This window comes from Coenobita brevimanus, chromosome 71 (assembly GCF_032717465.1).
Source record: "Coenobita brevimanus isolate Jiangsu-jjx chromosome 71, ASM3271746v2, whole genome shotgun sequence".
Classification (NCBI taxonomy): domain Eukaryota; kingdom Metazoa; phylum Arthropoda; class Malacostraca; order Decapoda; family Coenobitidae; genus Coenobita; species Coenobita brevimanus.
The window spans coordinates 8277239-8300086 of record NC_137024.1 but is presented as its reverse complement, the minus strand read 5'-3'; positions in this window follow the sequence as shown (position 1 = coordinate 8300086).

The window sequence follows — 22848 nt, the reverse complement described above, 5'->3', positions numbered from 1 at the left end:
GTAGACTGCTTAGGATAAGAAATGTATTGATTCATAAAAGATATGAAGCAAGGAATTCATTTGATCATAGGGCAAAAGAGCCCGCGCCTAGGTGGTTTGGTCACACGTAGAGAATGGATAAGTATGTAGAGTGGTGAAAAGAATATTATGTGTGAGTTTGAAGGCAGGAGGAGGCGTGGCATACGAAGAAGATGGATGGATAATGCTAGTGAATGTGTAGGTTAAATGTACGAGGTGTGCAGTAGACGAAGCTAAAGAACTGAAGAATGGAAATGAATGAATGAAGTATAGATGGAGGTGAACATGACAAGGTTCTCTTCACTTATTTATTCTTAATTTCATAGCTGACAGAACGTCTGTCCTACAGACATAACGAAGCACAGTTCTGTGTGGATCGTTTGACTTGTGAGGGGGAGAGTAGAGTTTCGAAAGCTTATAAAAATGTGTAAATGGCGTTTTGACCCATTTTATTAGGTATTTTGTTTGAGAGTACGGCAGTGTTTGTTATTACCACTCCTGTTTTTGACCCTTCCCTTATGTTATTGAGAAAAATGATGATGATGATGATGGTTTTTTTACTCTGGTGAAGTGTGTGTTAAGCTACTATCATCTTACATCTGACTCCTTACTAATTTATTTCATTTTTTTCTGTCACCATGGCAGCTATGATAACTGATGAGATTTTATTTCTCTTCCCCCAGGTAATGTGTTCCGCCCTCACCTGTAAAATCATCACCCGGTCAGTGCATTAATTACCATGGTTACTGATTACCTCCATGTAGGTCTGTTTCATTACCTCCTGGCATATTCATCACCCATTAGGCTACATTCTTCAGTGCGATGACGTCTGTTAAATTTTAATCTGACTACCTTCAGACAGGTTTATTCAGCTTCCAAGAGTTTTTAAAACTGTAGGTATTAGCTTTGGTCTTCATGAAACCGTTTAGTATAAGTGGCTTGTCCCAGATCTCATAAAGGCGACATTTCGGTAGCCAGAATAAAAAAGGGACATCATCATAGTGAAGAGGTGGATGAAAATGTAACCGTGTAGAGCAGTGGCTATATTAATGTCTATAAAGGACGGCCATTCCAGGTAATTCCAGTTACTTTTGCTCCCAGCTTCATTTTTTTTTAATTTATTTCCTTTGTAACATCCATTTGTAAACTTACGAATGTGAGCTGTGGGAACATTACCTCAGAAGGACCCTGTTGGGTTTCATGAAAAAATGAAATGATTATATGCAGTGTTCATAATGCTCTGGTTCTTTTCTTTCTTACGTCGTTTGTGTCTTCCCTTTGTACTCTTGGAGATAATATTATCGCTTCTGTTTTTGGTCGAATGATAATGAACCTTTTGCATACTTTCTGAAAAAAGTATGAGACTCCAAAGATCGCATCACTGAGTTTCTTAAATCATCGTTCGTTATCTTGTTTTTTATCAGAATATATATAAGTATATTCGCAACTATGAATCTTTCTTCCTGTCAGATACTCCCTATCTCCCCATTTTCCATTTCCACGGCTTTTGTCCCTGCACATTGCATTGTCTCTCTCTTGTTTCTCCTTTCACGTCTTTCGGTGCCCTTGATTTTTCCTCTCTCTCTCTCTCTCTCTCTCTCTCTCTCTCTCTCTCTCTCTCTTATATGCATCTTAAGGGAGGTCTGTCATAATGGGAAAGCAGAAGCAATCTCCATTAATGTCTTAAGTATGGTTGCCGCTGCCAGATTATTTTATGTAGCTTAGAGAGAGACGATTTTTATATAATAACTTCAGTGATGCCTTCCTGATTTTTTTCTTGCTTCTAATAGTCTGTATTATTTGTCTTCACTGTATTCAGTATAAAGACAGGCCTCTAGTAGCAGAGGAGTTAATGAATGCTATATTCAGCACTTGACATTCGAAAAGGCTCCGCCAAGCTGAAGAAAATCGTGTTGAGGCAGTAAGAATTAAATTTATAATGCTTCATCGTCCCGAGAGGGTTAAACGTAAAGGTTATTGACGCCCCAAAATTTTTTAGTTGCCTCCATTAGCAGTTGTAATAACAAAAACTGGAATTTGGCAAGTCGTTCAAAGGTCGTGGTCACCGTGAACGGTGAAGGATCAAAGATACTGGGCAAAGTCAACTCAAAGGGCTTCGATCATATTTTAACCAAAGTTGGTGGAAGTGTTAAAGGTCAGGCAAGAATGAGGTAAGTCGAAAGCGACAGTAATCTGACGAAAATCATGGTCGCTAGGCAAATCTAACATTTGGCCATTACACCAGTTGATGGGCGCGGGTGTTGCACTCCCCGAGTGCTCGATCTTATTCATAATATGGCAGTCCTTAATTAGGTCCTTAATTATGTGATTGGGGCTGTGGATTATCTGGGCTTGAGTCCTTAGGGAAAGCCGGCTGTCATAGTGAGAGGGTGTGTGATGCCATGAGTCTAGGCGTTCAACCATATTCCTGGCATTTTCTGCATATTTTGACCCAATGTAACATCACTTCTTCTTAAGCTCTTCATGTGGAAACCCGGGAGAAATAGAAGTAGCTGGCAGAAACAAACAGGAATGCACTTGCCTGGAAAATTGAATGAAGAAAGCATCATTGATGTGATAATGCATGTCTCCTTTTTCTCCCTACATTTTGCTTTTCCCACAGTAATTCACAAAATGAATCCTTAATATAGTATCTCGAGATGATTGGTGTGTTACAGTGAATCTCCCTATCAAGAAAATGATGCGAGACATGAACCTGCTTATGGATCTGGCCAAAGCAGCTGAATGTTTTGGGAATCAGTGGTTCATAACAATAGTATACATGTTACCCGTGAGATGTGAAGGTAAGCTAAAATTACACCATTTAAGTTAAGCAAGGTGCAAGAGAAGAAAAACATGCAAGTACTGCTTATTTCTCTGCATCCAAAGAACTCCATCCAGTCCTCTATTGTGTGGTTAGGTGAGGCCCCCCTGTCCACTAATCCAGTTCGTTTCATGAGTACATAATTTAATCGGCCCCTTCAAGTCGATGACGTATCGTAATTTATGTTCTTGCTATCACCAAACGAATTTATTTAGCTTTTTCTAACTGGAGAGGTATTATATCTTTCATTACCTACAAAACTGTGGGAACAACACATTTTTCGGGCATTGTGCCGAGGGTTCTTCTTTGTAGTAAAGTAAGGGAGGGACTTCGTAACAAAGGCTGGGCCCAGAAACTCGTGTCCTTTAAAACTATTAACTTCGTTTTATCGAGTATCGATGGCAGACTCATAGCTTTTGTCTCTCTGTGTGAACATCAACGGGGGAGAGAAGGATAATATTTGCATATTGTGTAAGGGAATGACGGGAACTGTAGGTCATTTGATGCTGGAACTGTAGATCAGTTTACACAGGAACTGTAGTACGGTTTACACGGGAACTATTGTACAGTTTACATCGGAACTGTAGCATGTTTACAGGTGGCGGAATCGTGTGACAAATTATGAGTGAGTGACGAAGCTAACATACAAGTGAATACTGGGAACTTTAACACATTTTATATATATTAGCCCACGTTTTGGTACTGGTGGTAACACTGCCACATTTTATTAGAGCACCTCGTTTTAAAAGTGAGTAGAGAGAACTTTAGTTTTTGTGTCCAGAACTTGTGTCATTTAATTAAGAAGGTTGTTGATGGACATTAATCATACATAATTAGTGATTGACAAAATTTAATTTATCCATCATTGGAATAATCTAATCTATGCAAGTAGGTGACGAAGATTTTAGAATATTTCCTCTCTCACTGATGACACCAAATATCATTAGTAAGGAGAGAGCCACAGGGCATTTTGTGTTATATATTTTAAAAGTGGCGCATATGAGTGATGCCAAGGCAATTCTGACGTAAAACACTGAAGCATGAGAACAATGGTTTTGTGTGTGTGTGTGTGTGTGTGTGTGAGAGAGAGAGAGAGAGAGAGAGAGAGAGAGAGAGAGAGCACAAATGAGTTAAGGAGCTGGTTTTGAAAATGGTAAATTAACAATGCAGAATAATGAATGGCGGCATGGTACTGATTGGTGTAAAATGCCTTGATTAACCCAGGCTTATATAAAATGACGCATTTATGGTGATAAAAGTTAATGAGTAGTGAGATTTAAAAGAAATATAGTACAAACTGGGTAAGTATAATAAAACAAAAATGACCTTATTGTTACAAACGAGACTGTAGAATTAAAGTTAAAAAACTCATAATAATGAAAAAAGATTCTATGGTACCGTACGGTTTAAAGTAAAATTGTGATTGGCGCCATTGTTCGGAAAGGATTTTGTACTATCTGTCTATCTATATACCTTGGCTGCTTCCCCCAAGGAAAGGGAGGTAGCCGAGACAGGACGACACACTCCCCATTTACTCATCCATTCAAACACATTCATTCGCATCTTAGCCCTAAAGGGAAGAAGGGACACATCCTCACTGCACCACACCGCACAAGGGTCAACTGCGCAGTGCAATCAGTGACATCCGCAGCAGGGCCCGACAGCAGAGCTGGTTTACCCCTGCCACATCATAATAGACCCATCCCCTTATCTAGCTGTTTGTACACTGAGTTTCTATCACCAAAGTATTGCAAGTTACATAATGAAAAACGATCCAATGGTACCGTACGGTTTAAAGTAAAATTGTGATTGGCGCCATTGTTCGGCAAGGGTTTTGTACTACATAAAATAAATAGAAAGCGCTCACGGAGTGCATATCTCCGTCAGTGTCAATAAAAATTTATGATTTACTTCTGTAATAATTCTTTTTTCGTGCCAGACAAGTACTTTTACAGTCTCACATAATTAGCACTAATTTTACAGTCTTATTCTGCTCTGTCACACAGTTTAAGAGAGCGAATGTTTCCGACAATACAAAAACATAACTTTATATATTGCATCTAGATCCGGATCGTCTCAAAATCTAATCGGTTCATTCTTGACCCGCTGCCCACCTCTGCCAAATTTCATTAAAATCCGATAGCAACTTATTTTGAGATATTGTACAAAGACAGAAAAACAACAACAACAACAACAGCTCAGGTGAATACATAACCTCCATCAATTTCAATTGCGGAAATAAAAAAAAAAAAAAATGAACGAATGAATGTGATTAAGATACGATAAACAAAAAAAAAGTTCTGAAGGATGTAGTAGTAGTAGTAGTAGTAGCAGTAATAGTAGTGGTTGTCGTTAGTTTTAGTAGTGGTAGCAGTAGTAGTAATTGTCGTTAGCTTTAGTAGTGGTAGTAGTAATAGTGGTATAGTAACCCCGATCGGTTTGGCCGTGCACATCCTTCAACCACAGGCAAGTAGTCGCCCTGCAGGATCATTTTATGCAGTGAACCCATGTTCCCTTGCCTCTCTCTTGTATTTTGTTTTTCTCTTGGAAGGAACAGCTTTGCGGGCTCGCCGCCTTTGGTTCCTACTTTCTCACAAAAAAAAAAAAAAAAAAAAAAAAAAACGGGTTATGAATGGTTTCTTGGGTTACAGTAAACCGTTAGGCTTGCTATTCACTGTAGAGTCATCTTAGGAAGAAGTAAGTAGCACTACATCAGGTGAGTGGATGATGGTCACCACACCCAAGAACGTCTGAAGGGTGTAAAGTAACTAGGAAAGTAGATTTCTTAAAATGGCACTGAAGAGTATAGGATAATGTAACTAATACACACAATGGACATATACAGAACAAGTATATAATTTCCCCAAAGGAACAAACAGTGAACAACCAGTGACTTTCCAATGCCGACTGCCGTAGAGAGGATTATATCCTGCGGCGTCAGAGCAGTTTAATTACATTTCCCTAGCAAAGCGTTTGTGGGATTATAGCAGCAGGTGTTTGGAGAGACGGGATGGAGGGAGGGGGCTGGTGGGAAGGGGAGAAGAGACGGCAAGAAGGAAGGGAAACGGTAGAGGGGGAGAGAAGTGGGAAGGCGGGAAGAGATAGGAAGGGAGGAATAAAGACGAGAAGAAGAGGAAAAACTGGAGGGAGAGGGAGGGAGGGATGGAAAGGTGGGAGGGAAATAGACGAGAGGGAAGAAGTTTATAATGCGAGGGAGAGAAGAGGGAAGGAGGAAGGGAGAGGTGGAAGGGCGGGCGAAGGATGGTGGGCTATGATGTGAAAAGGAGTAGTAACGACCCTTATACTGTACATCCCACGCCACACAGTGAGGGACCAGACAAATATCGAAATGAGATGTGAAGACTGAGGTGTCTGCCAATGATTATCCTCATCATTGTCGTCTCCGTCGTCGTCTACCTAACTCTTTTATGAATTTTTTGTGCTGAGCTTGGAGAATATGCACAGTAGTGAACAATATTTTTTTTCTTTAACGCTGCCTTTCTTGTAAAACGCTGTAATGTATACTTTTTTCCATGATGTAGGGAATGTTTTGACTTAAAAACATACCGTAGACAGCTTTGCTAATCTGTGTGATGCAGAGTTGCATCCCTCCATACGTTCGACATTGGGCCTGTCATGTCTACCCGGTCCTACAGTCATATCTAACTGGTACCTCGTCATTGCTCTGAAGGTTTTCTTCATTAATAAAACAAAACACCGTTGCTGATCCATCGGAGACAACAGTAAACAAATAAATGGTATAGAAAAAAAATAAAGCAACGAAAAAGGAGAAACATAAGATCTACCAGTGTTACAAAAACTGCGGACTAGAGCTACAGATGATAAATATCCACACAGATGGTTGGAAGGTGAAAGATGAAGTAGTTCCAGAACGAGGTGAAGAGATAAGGTAGGGGAGTATATGAGTGAGGGTGGTGTGTGGTGGTGGGGATAAGGTGGGGTAGTATATAAGGGAGGGTGGTGTGTGGTGGAGGGAGAAGGTGGGGGAGTATATGGGTGAGGGTGGTGTGTGGTGGAGGGAGAAGGTGGGGGAGTATATGAGTGAGGGTGGTGTGTGGTGGAGGGATAAGATCGGGGAGTATATGAGTGAGGGTGGTGTGTGGTGGAGGGATAAGGTGGGGGAGTATATGAGTGAGGGTGGTGTGTGGTGGAGGGATAAGGTCGGGGAGTATATGAGTGAGGGTGGTGTTTGGTGGAGAAATAAGGTGGGGGAGTATATAAGGGAGGGTGGTGTGGTGGAGGGATAAGGTAGGGGAGTATATGAGTGAGGGTGGTGTGTAGTGAATTGATACTGTAGGGTAGTATATGAGGGAGGGTGGTGTGTGGTGGAGGGGATAAGGTGTGGCAGTGTATGAGTGAGGGTGATGTGTGGTGGAGGGATAAGGTGTGGCAGTGTATGAGGGAGGGTGGTGTGTGGTGGAGGGCTAAGGTGTGGCAGTGTATAAGGGAGGGTGGTGTGTGGTGGAGGGATAAGGTGGGGGAGTATATGAGTGAGGGTGGTGTGTGGTGGAGGGATAAGGTGGGGGAGTATATGAGTGAGGGTGGTGTGTGGTGGTGGGATAAGGTGGGGGAGTATATGAGTGAGGGTGGTGTGTGGTGGAGGGATAAGATGGGGTAGTATATGAGGAGGGTGGTTCGTGGTGGATTGATAAGGTAGGGTAGTATATGAGGGAGGGTGTGTGTGGTGGAGGGGTAAGGTGTGGCCGTGTATGAGGCAGGGTGGTGTGTGGTGGAGGGATAAGGTGTGGCATTGTATGAGGCAGGGTGGTGTGTGGTGGAAGGATAAGTGTGGCAGTGTATGAGGCAGGGTGATGTGTGGTGGTGGTGGGGTTATAATTCCAATGTTGCCAGGTCTGCTAGGCTAATTTCCCAAGGTGCACCTTCATAGTTACCTTTTTCGCCACACATTTTCCCGGTAAGCACAGATTTCACTTGTTTCACTGGTAATATATTGTTATTGATGTTTTCTACCTCATCACCCAACACACACACACACACACACACACACACACACACACACACACACACACACACACACACACACACACACAGAGGGAGAGAGAGAGAGAGAGAGAGAGAGAGAGAGAGAGAGAGAGAGAGACAGACAGACAGACAGACAGAAAAACAGAGACAGACAGACAGACAGACAGACAGACAGACAGACAGACAGAGAGCACATTCCACTGAACCCAACAACATTGAGATATTGAGAACTACACAGAAATTCCAGAGATGCTTATGTGTTGGCCGTTCCACACGACGAATACGGTAATAGGACAAGAGATTGGCAGATAAGAATGGATGAAAAATAGTAAGATTCGTAGTTTCGCTGCAGTATAGTTAAAATATACTTTGAGATAATAGGCATTAAAATATAGAAAAATACTTAATTCAATGCATGAAGTTTCACGGGAAAATATATGTGCATCGTATTATCAGACATACATACATACATACATACATACTGTATATACATACATACAAATAGATAGTGAAATATTTAATTCCAACATACTCATAAAATAATTAGTTACCCACGGTCATCTCATCATGATGGAGATTCACCAATAAAATTATGATAATTTCCCACTCGCAGTTCAGTTGCATTTTTATAATGAAGGGAATAAGGGCAGTCCCAATTAACGCCCTGAATACAAAGCCATCTTACCCCTCTTTTTTTTCCCTACTGCTCGTACCTGTTTGTTCACAATTTGTTTGCTCAGTTGTCCGTTCATATTTGTTGTTTGGCAGTTGCTTTTTGTAATTACTGCTCTTTAAGTTGATGTGAGTTTGTGAAGGGAGGAACGTGAAAACGAATGTGAGAAAGACAAGGACGATCGAGATAGGATAGGACGACAGTACATATGAAAGTAAGTTTAAATGGGGAATATCCTAAAGAAGTGGACTGTTAGAATTTATGAACTAAAATAATATCAATCACGTCACAGTCAGCTAGACTCGGTGGTGATACTATTATATTGTAAAAGGACATCAACATGTGGATACAAAATTTAATGTAGTCTGTGTTGGTACCTCCTTAGGATAATGCTCAAGGACGTATCCCTCTCGAAGGAGGGTGGGTTAGTGGTGAAGAGTTAAATTGCAGTTCCTTAAACACCTTCAGAACGTTGATGAAATTTGCATTTCATTCTTGCTGCAGCAAGACGATGTTATTCAGTTGAAGTGAGAACCCTCGTGGTGAACGGAGGGCCGTCCTTGTAGTGGGCAATATGGCTGATGGAGCGAATATTTACCCTGCAATGTTGACTCGTGATTGTGCTACGTTGTAGACATTTCCTCATTACGACTCCCCCTCCCCTCTTTCCCTTACCCCCCTTACCTCTGTGGTGGTTGTGCTGGTACAATTAAAGTTATTTTTACGAATACTTGCAATTACTTCTGGGGATGGTGTGTTTGAGGTCGATATGGCACCTGTACATTTGTTTATGTCGCACTTCTGTTTACCCTGTTAGTGTTCAGATTACGAAGACTCTAGTATCTGATACTGGTACTACAGTCTAAATAACTGGAGATTAAACAAGGCCATGGCCAGAGGGAACGATCAAAGGTCAGGGTCACTAGGCAAAGTCAACTCAATTTTGATCAAATTCGAAAGAAAGTTGGTGCATGATTAAGGATTAGGAAAGAATGAAGAAATTTAGTTTTGAGGATAATCAGCCGAATTCAAGGTCACAGGACAAAGTCAAATATTGGCCCTTAGACCAGTTGGCTGGCACGGATGTTACGTTCTCTTGTTTTTTGTTAATATTTACATCTTGCTGCCGCCCAAGAAGTCAATATTAACCCCTACTGTTCGGAGGCACCTTGTGTTATTCGTGGTGCCGCCAGATGATTTTAATCGGTCAAAGGAAGATCTTTCTTAGCAAAGGATGAACAGTGTGGAAGTGTCCCTATTTTGTCCGTGCTCCTGCCTGATAATGTACCCGTGAATGTGCATGGGCCGGTTAGTGTGGTGTTGTGTAGTGTATGTCAATATCATGGCGACTCACTGATGTATATGATAATTGATTTTGTACAGTCGGGTGTGTGATCTGATATAGCTTGTGTTGTTCTGTTACTGCATGTTATGGAAAAAGATACAGAATACTTTGTGTGATCTGGAAAAGTGCTTCTTCTTTCCCAGGTCATGGGAAGTGAGTGAAAATTAATATTAAACAGACTTTGTGAATTGGCAAACCGCGTGTTTCTCCTTATCAAGCATACAGTGTCTTTTTTGTGTCGTGGATTTTAAAAGATATGTAGAAATCCATGCGTTGTTTGCTAAATGCTTCTTTGTCTTTTATTATATGATGATTGGTGTTCATGAATGGTGAATGAAATATACTGTGTGCAGCCTGACGTAGTGCCTCTGTCACTGCTTGATGTATTAGGGACATGGACACTGAATTAAGAATAGAAAACTGTGTGTGATCTGCCCCAGTGTTGTTCTCTAGCACTCACCGCATATTGGGTCAGAGTCAGAGAGGCTGAGAGAAATAGAGTTTGTGTGGTACAGTAAGCAAAAGTAATAGACCCAAGCGTTCAGTGAAATTGGACTTGAGTGATATTTGGTCTATTTTTTTGGCAGATTAATTAAAATGTTAACTACAGTATTACTGAGTTGGTCCTTTTAGAATTATGATATTTCATTTCTCTTTCATTTTTCTTCCTTCGCTGTACAGAGGAAGTCGTCGATCCTCCTCACACACAGTCCTGGAGACGCCTTTGATAACTGGTCATTACATTCATGTTATCAGATTTCATTTATGATTCACTAAATTAAACTTCCAGGGATAGTTCTAATATTCTCTTCCAGCTAACGCCGGATGAGATTATAATTTTATTGAGACTAAATACGCTGTAGAAACCTGAGAGTGTTAATACTGTCGCCCTTAACCCTCTCTTAATAGGCACAACTCTTGTATATTTCAGCTGACGACAGAGTATGGGAGCCCGTGTTGAATCAGGAAGGAATAAGGAAAGAGCATGGGAATAGGAACGGGAGAGAATAATATTCAAGTTATGTTTCATGTATGATATTGGGATGAATCGGAGAGGAAGAGGAGCGTATGATGGAGCGTGAGAGAATAATATTAGAGTCACATTTCAGTTACCGTATGGGTCAGGTATTACAGGGATTGTGGGAATTTATCTTTCATGGCCATAACTTTAATCCCGACATGAATTTGAAGCTTTTTATTTTTTTTTTATTTACGTTGCTGCCTCCATGTGATTTTACTCAGCATGGAAGAGATATAATCGTACTGGATGAGTAAATGAGAATGTGTCAGATCATTACACTCCTATAGGTCTTCCCAAACTACACAAGTCATCTGTGAGTAACGAGAATGTGAAAAAAAATGTAATGAAGTAATTAAGAGGTTGTCCTCAATTAGAATTTTCAAGACCATAAAGTTTCTAGTTAGAACCAGTGAATATAAATAAAAAAATAATGTCAGTAAATGAAATAAATAAATCCGTAAACGATGGAGTAATTATTCCATTAACTATGATGACGTTTATTTTACTCTTCCAACTGCCAGTCTATTTATTGAATTTATGTGACAGACTTCTAACTGAAGGTGTTAGGTGCAGCCTTTATTATACCGTTCAGCTCTAGGCAACTCTCATAATCTGAATAAATCGTGTTGTATCGGTAAGATTATATTAAAAAAGCGTCGTCATAGTGAAGGTACTAAAATCTTTCCCTCAGTCAAAAATCTGGAAGACTAACAATAAACTACTCGGCACCCGGAATAAAGAACCTCTCCGCTGAAATTTATGACGAGATTAACACCGTGTAAAAAAGAATAGTTAATGAAGGTGGTGAAAAACGAGCCGTGATAAATGTTAATGATAACGAGAAAATAATGCTAAACAGACGGCCACTACACTCTTACCTCCTGGCCTAAGAAAATTAATACACAGATATATGAGGCGGTGAAAATGATATAAATAAAGAAAAGGGAAAAATAAGTAGGAAAAAAAGGATACCGTATGGGGCAAAGACAGAAAATGGTGTCGACTTTATCCCGGCAAAAACATATTTCTTTTTCACTCAGTAGCCGAGGCGAATAAACTAAGAACCAAATTATAACGGGAAATAAAGTTATCCAAAAATGCAGTGTTTGTCGGCTTTATCCCAACAAAAATACATTAGATAATTTTTTTTTCCTCCTCAGCACTTTCGGTATCCAAAAATTAAAATTCTGCAGGGAAATTCTGAGTAATGATCATGGGAGGCGGGTAGGGGGTAGGGGATTAAGAAGGGGGTTGGTGGGGAGAGAGGGTATGAAAAGGTGGGGGAAAAGGAGGAAAGGAGGTGATGCGAGGGGCAGAGAAAAGATAGAGGAAGGGAGAGGGAAGGAAAGCGGGGGGAGTGGGGAGGGAAGGGAAGAGGGAAAGTGGTAAAGGAAGGGGAAATTGAGAGTGGGAGAGAAAAAGAAGGAAAAATGGAGAGTAGAAGGGGAAAAAGGTAGAGAAGGAGCAGGAAAGGGAAGAGGAATGTGGGTTCAAGTGAGCAAGACAGTAGTGCAAAAGGATACAAGTAGGTGTAGGGTGTGTCCCAGATGTTAGCTGAGATGGTCTTCATGGTGGTTTCCCGTAGGGCATCAGGATACTGCACGCTGGTTCTTTGGTTTCAAGCCTTAGTGGCAGAGGAGAAAGCTGGAGACGGTGCCCATGACTTGGCATCAACCACCAGGGTACTAAAAGACCGACATACTAGTGTAGTGCATAGTGTGGGAAGACTCAGAGCAGAGTCTGGACTTACATACACGTCAGAATCAGAGGTTACGCTTGGCAGATGGACCTGAATATTCCTGCATGTCTTGTCCTAAAGTGGCAGTTTAGTTGGCCCAATGAATCTACTTCGATGGGGCTGAACGAGGATCTGAGTTCCAGTGCCAGAAGTTTGATTTTACGAGTATTTAAACCGCCTCAAGTGAACCAGGTTCCTCCTTGTACCTGAGGCGAGGCCTGATCTGGAGGAGCACAGTGGGATGTTCACGGGAAGGCTTCATAGCTGCCGCCCTGGGTTCTGGCTGCCCCGTCTCTCCCACAGCGTTGGTGGGGTCATCCCTACTGGAAGCTAAGGCAGGGTTGGTGCGGCTACCGTCCTCGGAGCGAGAGGAATCAAAACAAAGGGTACTGTGGGCATGGGACTAAGTGGGACCACATCTGCTGTCCGTGTTTTTTCTCTGCAGTCTTCTTGTTTGCGGAGAGAAGTTTGTTCGGTTGTGGTTATGGGTAAGTGGCAGAATATATTCGTCTGCCGGCACAGGAAGAAGAATGGGAATGAAACAAAAAGGAAGAAAGATCGGATTGAAAAGAGGGAGGTGCATGTATCCCCTTCCTATTTTATTATCTTTTGTTTGGGCGTAGAAGGGAAGAGACGCTCATAAATCGTGGTGCAATATCAATAAAGGGAAAGAGAATGTCATTAGGCAGGGTTCCATTAGCACCGACTATGATAATTACTTGTTACGGTATAAAGACCACATGATATATAAAGGGAAAGTTACATTATTTTATCTGCGACGATTCGACCCAGAGTTATTCTATCCCATTATTTTGTTAGCCACCTTTTCTTTTTTTTCCGCCTCTTTTTATCCACTATTTCTTTTTAAGTTCACTCTCTGTTCACTTCATGTTCCTGCTCCTGTTCATTTCCTTGTTCTAGCTGCTTACTCTTTCTGTTACCACACCTTTCTGTTAATTTCCTTTCTATTCACTTCCTCTTGCCTCTTTCTTTTTCAGAACCTTTCTCTCTCCACATTCACATCTTCATTCTCTCTCTCTCTCTCTCTCTCTCTCTCTCTCTCTCACACACACACACACACACACACACACACACATGCAGTACTTGCACACACACACGCACTACCAAATGATCATGGAGCCCCACACACATGTGGCTTATCAGACTCCATAGTCTTGCCTGATTGTACAGCATTATCCATCAAGCAGGATATGCAGATTTAGGACAGATGTAATACCAGGTTGCAAGTGACAAACTACAGACTACAAAATTTGCTTTGTCAGGCTGTTCAGAATGTGGCGAAAACAAAATTTCGGGTTGTTCCCGTGTGTGAGAGGCAGCTCGGACACCTGTATGGATGTGGCAACAGGTGAACAACCATCAATGATACCGTCATCCACAGAGATAAATGGGGCAGAGTAGACACACCGTAGTCGTGGGGATATCACCAAAACACAGCACAGAGCTGCTAACATGACCCCATTTTTTTTCTTTTTCGCACAGAGGAATGTTACGTGTTTTCCTGCACCTGAATATCTCCCATCACATGATAAAGAAAGCAGCATAAATTTCCCACATCAGAGGAGCCCTTCCAATCAGCAAGCCTTTACACTAGGATATCCTCCACCTGAAGAAAATTCCCATTCCTAACCCTTGACACACCTACTCCCTCCTCTGACTTCCTCATGGCTGACATTAAAATTTCTTCAGCTGATGTATTTTCTGCCATCACTGGCCTCAACACTAACAAGGCATATGGGCCTGATGGAGTCCCTCCTGTTGTTCTCAAGAACTGTGCTTTGGTGCATACACCCTGCCTGGGCAAAGTCTTTCGCCTTTGTCTGTCAACTTGTACCTTTCTTTCTTCCTGGAAGTTTGCTCTCATTCAGCCAGTCCCAAAGAAGGGTGACCACTCCCAACCCTCCAACTATCGTCCAATTGCTTTAACGTCCTGTATTTCAAAAGTTTTCGAGTCAATTCTCAATAGAAAAATTTTAAGGCATCTTTCCTATCACAACCTTCTTTCTGATCGTCAGTACGGGTTCCGTCAGGGACGCTCCACTGGCGATCTTCTCACCTACCTTTCAGACACCTGGTCATCCTCCTTTCGGGACTTTGGCGAAAGCTTTGCCATTTCACTTGACATCTCAAAGGCTTTCGACCGAGTCTGGCATAAATCTTTAATTTCCAAACTGCCCTCTTACGGTTTCTATCCTTCTATCTGTGCCTTCATCGCTAGCTTTCTTTATGGTCGTTCTATAGCCACTGTTGTAGACGGCCATCGTTCTTCTCCTAGATCTGTTAACAGTGGTGTTCCTCAGGGCTCTGTCCTATGACCAACTCTCTTCCTGTTATTCATCAATGACCTTCTAAGCTGTACATCTAACCCTGTCCACTCATACGCTGATGACTCCATCCTTCACCTTTCCATTCGGTTCCCGCAACGCCCATCTCAGCAGTTACTTCAACAAACAAGGGCACACCTAATGTCTGACTTGGCTTGTATCTCTGACTGGGGTAAAAATAATCTTGTTGTTTTTGATGCATCTAAGACTCAGTTCTTACACCTATCAACCCGTCAAAATCTTCCACAGGTATACCCACTAATGTTTAATAATATTCAGCTTAATCCTGCATCATCCTTGAACATGCTTGGGGTTTCATTTACTCGGGACTTTTCTTGGAAAGATCATATTACATCTCTTGTAAATTCAGCTTCCAAGAGATTGAGTGTGCTAAGCCGACTCCGTTCTTTCTTTACCTCTGCACAATTGTTGACTATACAGGGGTTTTATCCGACCCTGTGTGGAGTACAATTCTCATGTGTGGGGAGGCTCGCCATACAGCTCTTCTCAATAGGGTAGAGTCAAAGGCTTTCGTCTCATTAACTCTTCTCCTCTTACTGACTCCCTTCAACCTCTGTCTCTTCGCCGCACTGTTGCATCTTTATCTCTTGTCTATCGGTACTTGAATGGTCACTGCTCCTCTGAACTGTCTGCATGCATTCCTCCACCTCTACGACGGCCGAGTAGCACCCGTCTAGCAGCAAACTATTATCCCTCTTCTGTCCAACTCTCTAATGCAAGAGTTAACCGTTACTCCCAGTCCTTCATTTATGCAACGGGTCAACTCTGGAACTGTCTCCCTCCGTCTGTGTTTCCTGCTGCCTGTGATCTCCAGTCTTTCAAACACAATGTGTCCGGTCGTCTTGAGGTGGGTGGATCTTGAATTGGCTGTCTCTTGTATTTTGTTTTTCTCTTGGAGGGAACTCTTATTGCGGGCTCATGGCCTTTGGTTCCTTCTTCCTCGCATTAAAAAAATAAAAAAACTTAAAGAATCCCCCGCCCCCACACCTGACCCACATACCACTTCAGCAATGTAACCCTGACCTTTCACACAAAGGGGCGGCTGACTCAGGACGTAATAAAACTGGACATGTGGCAATGTTTTAAACGTGGATGAGAGGCAGGCAGGGAGACAGGTTGTGACGGAAGTGAAATTATCAAGTAGCTGCCATGGGGGGTTAGGAAGGGGAGTAGGAATAGTAGTGTTGGGTGAGGATGGGGTACGCAGGAGTACAACAGAAGTACAGAAAATACGAGGTCCATTGGTTGAGAGTAAAACTAAATACAGTTTAAAGGTTAACGAATCTGTGTAAGAAAGGAAACAAAACAGGACAGGTCTCTTCGTGCTGCAATTCCTTCTGACAGAATAGCTGGAAAAAAAAAAATAGATAAAACAGACATGGAAATACGTACAAGCAAGGCATGAAAATAAATGTTATAAATATTTCCACCCATAATTAAAATTCTGAACAAAGGAGCACACGCAGCTGCAGAATGTCGTAATTAAGCAATTATCTCACAGTTGTCTGCGTCGATGTCGACTGAGAAATAATATAGGCCTATCGTAATATACAGACTGAGAAATGTGTCTGCAGTTTCAGCATTGGCCACTGTTTCTGGTAACTTATTCTAGCGCTCCACTGAACGAGTATTAGATTCTTTCCCCCTGTATTAGTATATATTTAATCTTTTATCTGTGAGCTGGAATCAGTTATTTTTAGTCTCATTATCATTCTGCATTTCAAACAGTTTTTCATAACGGACGTTAACTTTAACAAGATGTTTAATATTTGGATCTGATGTCCTCTATGTTGTCACGTTATGGAAAGCATCCAGTTTCGTTAGTCATACTCAGTAAAGTAAGCTGTTTCGCAGTGATGTGAATTTAGTCGCTGTTCGCTGTACTTATGCGAGCTTATTTTAGTCTTTAATAATGATGAGATGGAGGGATGGACTGGAGAGGTATGTGAGAGAGGGGAGTCTAAACTGGGAGCAGGGCAGTGAAATGGCTGGGGACAGGGCGACGTGGAGGCGATTTGTTTGTGGCCACCCCTATGGGGATTAAGGCGTTTGGCAATAGATAAATTGACAGAGATGGATAATGATCGGGAAGAAATAATGTACGCAAGATGATAGATGTAGTCTAACTATTGACGTAAAGTATTGAGATTATGTTTGGCGATTTTTAATCAAAGTTTATTGCAATGAAGCTGCGTATGTTGTTAGCCTAGTAAGTAGCTGCTCGCTGCTGTGTACCGTTGTTATTAATAATTACTGACTGAGACTCCTACATCCGTCTCATCCTAAACTTACCTCCATCAGTAATATATCAAACATTCAGTATTAATACTTGGTTTGATAATGGGTGAAGAAGGTGTGGCATGGTATGGTATGGTTTGGTATGGTATGGGGTGGTAGAGGGGTGGTATCGGTATGATATGGCGTAAAATGGGGGTAAGGGTGATATGGAATGGTATGGGGTGGAGGAAGTCTGGTATGGTATGATATGGTATGAGGTATGGCAGGGGTGGTATGGTATAATATGGGGATTGGGGAGGAGTGATATGATGTTGCATAGTGTGGGGGAAGGTGTTATGGAATGGGGTAGGGAAGGAGTAGTATGGTATGGGCTGGCATGGTTAGGTGCAATAGTATGGTATAGCGTATAGCAATAGTATGGTATAGCAATAGTATGGTATAGCGTATTATGGTATGGAGTTGCAGAGGGGTGTAATGAGATGTTATAAGGTGGGGGAGAGGTGGTATGGTGTGATAATGGTTTTGGGAGAGGTGGTATGGTATGGTATGATATGGGGGGGGGGGACCTGGTAAAATATATGATATAGTGTGGGGTGAGTGAAGGATGGTACAGGGTGGGGGAGGGGTGGTATTGTGGTGTATCAGGTGGGAAAAGGGTGAATCGGTGGTATTGTGCGGTATTATCGTGTGGGGAGGGGTGGCATGATATGGTATGGTATGTGATGGGATGGAATGGGATGGGATGAGATGGGGTGGGAGAGAGGTGGCAAGGTATGCTATAAAGTTGGGGAGGGGTGGTATGGTATGGTTTAGCGTAAGGGAAGGAAGTATGGTTAATTTGTGGAGGGGTGGTTTGGTATGTTATGGGATAGGGGAGGGATAGTATGCTGCGGTATCCAGTGGGGAGGGTGGTATGGTATGGTATGGGGTGGCGGACTGTGCTACGTTATGGGTTGGTATGGTATGGTATGGTATGATGTGGGGAGAAGGGTTAGTGGTATGATAGGGGGAGAGGGAGTGATGGTATGCTATGATAAGGGTTGGGGCGATGTTGTATAGTATGGGATGGGTGAGGGTTGGTATGGTATAGAAGTGTATGGACTGGGTGATAGTATGGTAGTTTATGGCGTGGGATGATATGGTATGATGATGATGTGAGGTGGGGTGGTATGGTATGATATGTGGTTGAGGAAGATTGATATGGTATGTGGTAGGGGAAGGTTGATATGGTTTGGGGTGAGGAGAGATGGAGTGGTTTGGGGTTGGTGTGGGGTGGAGTGGTATGGTATTTGGTGGGGAAGGGTAGAAATGGTTTGGGGTGTGGTGGGGGTGGGATGGGTTTGGTTTGGTGTGGGATGGAGTGGTACAGTAGCTGGTATGGGGGAGGGTTGATATGGTGTCGGGTAGGTGGTTTGGGATGGATGTGATATGCAAAAGCACGACAAGTTATGGTATACTCGTAATATGCATGATTTGGTATTGTGGATGGTATGTTATGGGTTGGGGTGGGGTGATATGGTATGGTGTGGGTAAGGGTGTTTTGATAATGGGAGAGCGGGTGGTGTGGCGTTTTTTAAAAATTTTCTTTCCACCAGATTATTTTCCTGCGCTTCCCAAGCTGACAAACATTCGTTCTCTTGTCTGTCAGACATTGATGGCAGTGTTTTGTGACCTTTTGTGTGGCCTCTGATGTCCCTAATCATCCTAGGTCATCGCATTACCAAGATGTAGGTGATGATTAGGTGCTTGGTGGGCAACTGGCCAACGTGAGGTTTTGACTTTACTTAGATACAGGAGGCACCGTGCTCTCCAGCCCTTGTTCTGTATGCCTGTAGGATTTCCAGGACGTTGTTACAATGACAGTATGGCCAAAAAATCCCACGAAAGAGACAGGTGTTTGAACCTTACGGTTGGCACGTTAGCCTGGCTTGACTAGTTAGGGCGTGGCGTAGTGGAAAACATTCCGTCCATAGAATCAGTAGGGCAGCAGCACCTGTGGTGTCCGAGCAGGCAACTCAGCAGTTTTGAAGCATGGTGACGAATCTTGGTATTAACAGTGGATCTGCAGCAGGGATGGTGTTTTATTTCATCACATCTACACGTCAGTTTTTTCAGACTCTATCCATACCATGATCCAATACCACAGGTGCCCAAAGATTTTGTGGAGAGAGAGAGAAATCATACTGTGGAAAATGAATGAACACCGCAGCCCCGGGCGGCCAGTGGATGGTGAGGCTGGCTGTAATGTCGTACTCAGAGCCAGTCAGCGGCTGTTGTGAGGGAGTTGTGTACCTAAGTCTCACGCCCACCGGCCACACCCTGTCTCTCGCAGCCACCAACCACGTGTAAGATGGAATTATTAACTTTCACGGGATTTATCAAGATTATTCGGTGCTCCATAGGGTTAGAGTAACAGTAACAGGTGCCGGATTATATGGTGTTATAGTGAGTGATAAGTGACAGCGAACAGGATTTTGTGATGCTACAGTGAGTGGTAGAACAGTGACCAAAAAGTGCGTGGTTATTCCAGGAACGGATATCTGACCCTTCTTTTCGGCAACACGTTGTGAGCAGGAGAAAGCGTAGGTCAGTTAAGAGATGATAACTGGACGATTAAAGATTTTTCTGAACTATGTGTGATCGGCCCAGCATGCAACTTTTATTGCCTCAGACACGGTGGAAAGAAGAAGAGAGTGGGGTAAGTGGGTGATTAAATGACTGAAAATCTACTTTGCTTGTTGTGTGGAAATGTTGAAAAAAAAAAGGAAATAATCCTTAATTGAAGGGCAGTGTCAAGGAGAGCCTGTATCGGTATAGTGTTTAGTATTATAATGTGCGTGATGTGCAGGGTTTAATACAATAGTGTGTGTGAGATGTGTGACGCTCGGCCATACTTAGTAGTCACGTGTTAAGTAAGCGACTTGTTCATATTATGCTGAACAAGTTGTCAGCCACCATGCTGCAGAAGGGTTGGTTGTGCAAATCACTGCGTCATCATCAGCATTTCTGCACCACCACTTCAGAGGTCGGTTCATTTCGCACTTAAAAAACTATCACACATCACAGTACTCAGTCAGTCCTTCACTATATCATCATCATCATTCGCCTCCTGTCAGTTTTGGTATCATCATCACTCATTATAGTTAAAGGTATCAGGGGACACAAAGCTTATTAAGGCTGACATGCCAGGCGTGATAAACACCAACCACTTAATTACAGTATTAATGGACGTAAATGGTAAGCTGTTTATACTTGATGGGACGTTAATAATGTGTGTGTGTGTGTGTGTGTGTGTGTGTGTGTGTGTGTGTGTGTGTGTGTGTGTGTGTGTGTGTGTGTGTGTGTGTGTGTGTATTTTACTTTCGTTCATGGGCTTGCATGCCTTGCTCATTGTTGTGCAACTGGCAGTTTCGTGAACTAGTCATATTGTTCATTTATTTGTTTATCATTCATTGTGGTAGGTGGGGACGCTCACCATCCACTCACTCGATGTAGTGCTGCTCTCGAGTGTCTGCCCTTTCATTTCCTCTATCCTTCTTTCATTTTATCCTCTTCTGTCTTTCTTTCCTTCATTCTTTCCTCTTCCTTTTGCCTGTGGGTGACTCTACACTGAGTGACAAACCAAATGGTTTCCTGTACACCAGGAAACCATTTACTCTACTGGGTGGTAACCATATAACCAAATTTTGGCGCCTGGTGGAATAGTGGGTAATTACAGCGCTCCAGTCGGGTTGAGCCGGTGAAGGTTTCTATCCAAGGGGTGGTTGGGATTTATTGCTCACGTAATTGCCACTCAGGGATGAGTGAGGCTGGTCACTCTTATCTTAAATGTCAGGACCAATTTGCCTAGACCCGGACTCCTACGCCCCTCATGGGACAACGTAGGATTGGATGATGGATGGATGGATGGTTTATCATTCATTGTTATGAATATCCTTCTCATGGAATAACTGACTTTTGTTGAACTGAGCATTTTTAGTGGCGAGGACTGTCTTTATACCGTCAGGCGGTAGCAGAAATGAACAAGAAAATTTAATAATCGCATTGAAGGAGGTAATGATGTGATGAAAGTTTTTATATAAACACTCAGTACGAGGAGTATCATATTGTGTAAAATTGTGTTGTGGTAAAAAGAATAACATTAAAAGACTTCATCGCACTGCGAAGGTATTGATGGAAATTGTTTCATCTCTGTCATGGAACTCATTGCTCAATTATGACAAAGTCTTACAGCGTTTGCAACTTACTGCAAGGCTTCCAACACACACACACACACACACACACACACACACACTAATCACCTCACTAACGAGGCTTGCACCCACTGGCAATTGCTGCCTAATAATACAAAAAGGAAAATTAATTCACGGTTTTTATCTCCGGCCCCACTCGCCACTGATATTGTGTTCATTAACACCCGTTGGGTCTGGATATGCAAACAGCGATAAGCAGTGGCCTTGTGTGTTATTGTTTTGAGGGATTGTTGGTGTGCTTGTGTTTGTGATTGGTGTTCCTGTTTTGTTCCAGGTTATTAAGTTGTTCATTGTTTGGTAGTCTTCTGGGCAAAGATAAACAGGGATAGTTCTATGCCTGGTCGCCGGGTTTGTTGCTTTTTGTTTTTGTTGATGTGGTTATTGTTGACTTGTCTTTAAGTATTGTTTTGATTGTTCTTCGTTGTTTTTAGTTTAATTTTTTCTCTCTCTCGTCCAGGCCGGAGTTGTGTTTGTGTTTTTTGGCACTGGTGATAGCGATAAAACCAGGGCTTTATACATTGGGTTTTCGTGGTGGTGGTTGTAATAATTTTGGATGTGATTATGTCGAGTCTGATGATAAATTTATGTGGTCGATTTCTTCTGTCTTGCTGTGTTTTTCTTTTAGATGTTGTCGTAGTAAATTAGTTTTGTATTGTCTGTTGTTAAGTTTTCTTTCAAAGTATTTTCAGTATGTTGGTTTTTTCTGGGTGGGGACTTCTTCTGTAATCGATTTTTTGTCTTCATATCTTGTTCTGTAATATTTTCAGACATTTCCTTTATATTTTTATTGTTTCCGTTGATGCCAGTATTTTCTTTTGTTGCTATTTTATGTTTGTGTTGTTGCTCGCCTGCTTCTCTTTCTAATGTCGTGATTGCTGATGAACAGTACTGCCAACCTATCCAGTAGCAACGATTCTGAATACATGAATAGCTTCATTCTAATTCATATTAGCACTGCTTTCATTCCGGCTCCGAATTTTATCATAATTATACTGTACCTCTCTCTCTCTCTCTCTGTATGTGTGTGTGTGTGTGTGTGTGTGTGTGTGTGTGTGTGTGTGTGTTCAGTAACGATAAGTTTCCATGACGTGTTGAGGAGTTAATATTTCATGATCACAAGAGGTTTCGGAAATGGAGGAGGAGAAGCTGGAGGAGGAGGAGGAACAGGTGGAGAAAGCACACACAAGAATGCCAGGAGTGCACAGGAGAGGGGGAGGACGGAAAGGAAGGGAACGAAGGCTGAGGAATGCAACAGAAGGTAAAAGAAGAAAAGAAGAGAGGGAAAGGAAGGGATTATACACAGAAAAAGCCAGATGAGAAGTAGAGACAGTAGGAATACTGTCAGTGGAGAAAGAGAAGGTGGACGGA